Genomic DNA, 4,335 nt, shown 5'->3' with positions numbered 1-4,335 from the left:
AACAGGACCTCTAATCCTAGTTTTTTGAGGACTCTTCACACTGATTTCCACTGTGGTCACACCAGTCCACACTCCCACATCAACAGTGGAGAAGGGTTCCTTTTCCCCTACAACCCCTCCAGCATTTGTTATTGATTGATAATAGCCATTCTTGATAATAGCCATTCTTTCTGGGGTGACATGGACTCGCGGTGTTGTTTTAATTTGCATCTCTTGAATGACCAGTGATGTTGAGTTTTTTTTCATATATTTATTTGCCATTTCTACTTCTTCATTTGAGAAGTGTCTGTTCATCTCAGATGCCCATCAAATGGAATTTCCAGTTCTAGTTTTTTTTTACAAATCTCCATAATGACTTCCATAATGGTTGCACTAGTTTACATTATTATCACCAATGTAGAAGGAGATCTATTTCCCCCACAGCGTTGCCAGCATTTATTATTATTTGATTTCTTGATGATAGCCATTCTTTTTGGAGAAAGATATTGCTGCTTTAATTCTCATTTCTCTAATGGTCAGAGATGTTGAACATTTTTTCATGTATTTATTGACTGCTGCTACCCATAGTTTCAACAGAGTTTTTAATCTAGTTTTCTGTTTGGTACATTTTCATGGACTCTAGTTCTTTGCAAAAACTGTTCATTTATGTTATATATTATTGGGCATAGCTCAGCTGGCTTTTCTTTAGTGTCTGCTCTAAGCTTGATGATCATATTGTTTATTAAATCCACTACCTATTTAGTTATATCTTCTGTAAGCTTACTGAGCACCTTATTGATCTGTTCTCATTTTATTTCCTCTGTTATCCGTTTGAACAATTCAGCTGTTGTCTTTTGATTTCCTCCCCCTGGATGGCCCATGGATAAGCTCTGGGGGAGTTGGGAGTTTTTGGAGCATTTTATTGCCTTGTCTTCTTATGTTTCTATTGTTTTTGTTTTGTGCTGAGGTTTGTGGGTGTGATAGCGGAAAGACTGGCTAGTATGGATAACTTTTTAGTTAGTGTCTGCTTTTCAGTAATGAATTCTGGGCACTGCTGACTGTAGGCCTTTACCTCTGACTCAAGAACCAGCTCCCTCCATAAACTGGGAAGGGAAGGATGCAGTGTAGTTGGCCCAGCACTCAGTTCTCTGGGAATGGGGAGCAGTACTACTTATGATACAAAGGCAATCCAGATACTGGCATACAGAGAAAGCCTATTATTGTTTTTTTAAGAGTATGAAAATTTGTTAGAGAAAAGGAATGGGGAATAGGAATGGGAAATAAGAATAGCTCTTGAGAGATAGGAGGGGTCCCAAACAAGTTGCCCAGGAAAGGCTATTAAAGCCAACAAGTATGCCATCCTAGCAATAGTAAATTAGCAACAATAACAACAAAGACATTACTGACATATGATGTGAACAATAATATACCATCTTTACCCATAGAAAAGCAATTTATAATTACAGTATAAACACCAAAGATTGATGTACAGTAAATATCTAGTAAATGCTACAACAACACTTTTACAAGCACCAGATATGGATGTACAGCAGATGTTTATTAAATGCAATAACTAAACTTCTACAAACAATAGGGAAGAATTCAATGATAACAGCAGAGAGTTAACTGAAGGTTAATACGGCTTAATGGTTATACTTGTAAAGATAGAGTAGTGGGGATTGGAGACTGAAAGAAGAAACATTTGACACCTTAAGCGATGGAAGATGGGAAGGCAGAGAGAAAGCAAGCTAAAGGAGTCTACTAAGGAGTACAGGAAATTAATAGAATTAGGTAAGGGCAATGAACAAAGAAGGAAGAAAAAATACATAAAAGAAAAAATGACAAGGAAAAGAGAAAGAAAAAAGAAAAGGGAAATTCCCCAACCCTCTCCCCCTCCCCTCCATCAGTGAAGAAAGAGACAAAGAAAAAAATTGAGTCCTAAATTTTTTTTTCTATTTTTGAAGGAGTGGTTTCTTTCCAGCACCCAGCAGTTTGGAATCCAGCAAGTCCATTCTCTCTGCCTAGCTTTATGGCCTGTGGGCTTGGAAGGTGAGCTCCTAGACCAGAGGCCCCTCAGGCCTTTCACCCAGTGTTAGAGACCCCTGTAATGGGCTCCAACAGCAAGGCAGAAATGGAAAGAAAGAGCAAAGATAAAAATAGAAGGGTGGGTAGCAGGGGTCTGGGAGGGCCAGTTGCTCCTGGGGAACAAAAGGCCATGAGGCACTCAGATTTTTTGTGTCCATTCATTACACCTGAGTCCAGGCCAACAGGTGAAGGGCAATGTGTGTTCCGGGAACAGTGATGGTGACTATGGTGGGCTGGGACTGACACAGGGGAAATACGACTCCCAACCTGCTGGATGTCCAAAAGGCCAAGTCTGTGTTCTCTAAAATCAAAGAATGGATTCTATGAACAACGGAGGTTAAAAAACCAAAAAAAACCAAAAACAAAAAAACAAACAAAAAAAAAAACAAACAAAAAAACAACAGAGGTTAAGAGTAGGAAGAATTTATTGAGAAAAAGAAAGGTTCTGTCTAAAAGGGATAGAATGGGGCCTGGAAAGTGGGTTGCCAACAAGCCCACCTCTCAAAGGAAGTTTTATAGACCAAAATCATGAGGTGGGTACCACGTGAGTCAAAATTATGATCAACCAAGAAGATTGCAAGTGCAGTTTCTTAGGTAACATTGATCTAATGGTAGCAAGATTACATGGGCAACATCATTAACCACGGTCGATAATCTGTAGTCTTAGTCTTGTCTTTAGATTTAGTAGTCTTAGTCTTAGTCTTAGTAGGTGGGAGAGGATGGCCCAGCCCTAATGAGATAATGGGAGATCTCCAAAGGGTGACACCAATAATTCCAGGACTCTATTCATCCTTAGGGAATTACGTAGAACTAGCCATTGTGACTTTAACCTTCAGATACACCTCCAGCCACAGTCCTGATGGATTCTCATCTTCTGCACAGACTCCCTAGAAGGCCCAGCCCTGTCTGACTGCCTACTGTATTTCTACCTGACTTAGCCGTCTATAGTAGGGAGGAAGATCAAAACATTTTTGCAAGGACAAAGACAAGTACAAGGATAACAGTGTCCCCAGGTGCCTTATTCTCTGTAGCAGGTCTAATCTTGCCCTGTGAGAGCCACAGCAGTCATTAGCCCTAAGGCTTCCAGCTGAGCCCTAAAAAAAGCAAGGAGTTTCCTCCTTCCAATCTGGCCCAAAAGGACAGGACAAGGACAAGCTTGGTTGTCCGCTAGACTCATTTATAATACGTAGTCTTCAATGTCCCTAGCTGTGGCAGCTGCCAAGCTGAAGCATGTCCTTGGTCACACTGGTAGATGGAGAAAGCAATCAGAACTCTGAGCTGTGCTGGATGTAAGTCACAGGCCAAGGGTTCCAGCAGACAGCCGTACTTCACATCTGCACTTTCAGATGCGACTGCTTCTGAAAGCCACACGTGTCAGACTTGGCTTCTCACTATGGAGGGCGGAGCCCTGTGTCTTTCCTGGTCTGAGTTTAAACTTCTCAGGGGGTGTAGCCTTGCACCTCGTCCTGACTCTCCCGTGGCTGTCTTTTGCCCAGTCACTGTGGAAGAGTAACACTGGGAACTCTGAAGTACAGATGTTTTGGAGTTGTTCTAAGGCTCAGTGTTCAGTAATCACCATGTTCCTGAAAGGGAGTCTGAGCCAGGCGTGGTGGCACACACCTGTTATCCCAGCACTCAGGAAGCTGAGGCAGGAGTATTGTTGCAAGTTTCAGGCCATCCTGGGTCACAAAGTGAGTTCAAGACTAGCCTGAACTGCATAGTGAGACCCTGTCTCAAAAAAAAAATTAGATTAGTAAAGAATAACTGGGATGGGGGAAAAGAGAAAAGAAAGAAAGGGAAAATTATGTATATATGTATACATAGAATAGCAAACATAGTTGTACTACTGACTTCTACTGTTTTATTGAAAGGAACAGTTAATGTTTAATTATTTGATGAATCTTACAGGTCTATATGTGTTTACCTGAGTAACCAATTTGAAGGTATCAATATGTAATACAATAACCATTGTTAATTTCCTATCACCTTGTCTGAAATTCTGTATTGCTTGTATTGTTTTTGTGTTATTTTTTAAATGTATGTATGTTTGTTAATATGTTTTCGTTCCTTTATCTTTAAAATAAAAATAAATTTAAAAATGTAAGATTGTTCAAACAAAGAGAATAAAAAGTAATAAAAAGTTTTAAAAAATGAAATGGAGTCAAGCATGGTGGCACACACCTGTAATCCCAGCACTTGGGAGGCTGAGGCAGGGGGATTGTTGTGAGTTTGAGGCCAGCCTGGGCTACAAAGTGAGCTCAAGGCCAGCCC

This window comes from Chinchilla lanigera, unplaced genomic scaffold (genome assembly GCF_000276665.1).
Source record: "Chinchilla lanigera isolate Chin_1 unplaced genomic scaffold, ChiLan1.0 scaffold00018, whole genome shotgun sequence".
Classification (NCBI taxonomy): Eukaryota; Metazoa; Chordata; class Mammalia; order Rodentia; family Chinchillidae; genus Chinchilla; species Chinchilla lanigera.
Note: the sequence above shows the minus strand (reverse complement) of the source record.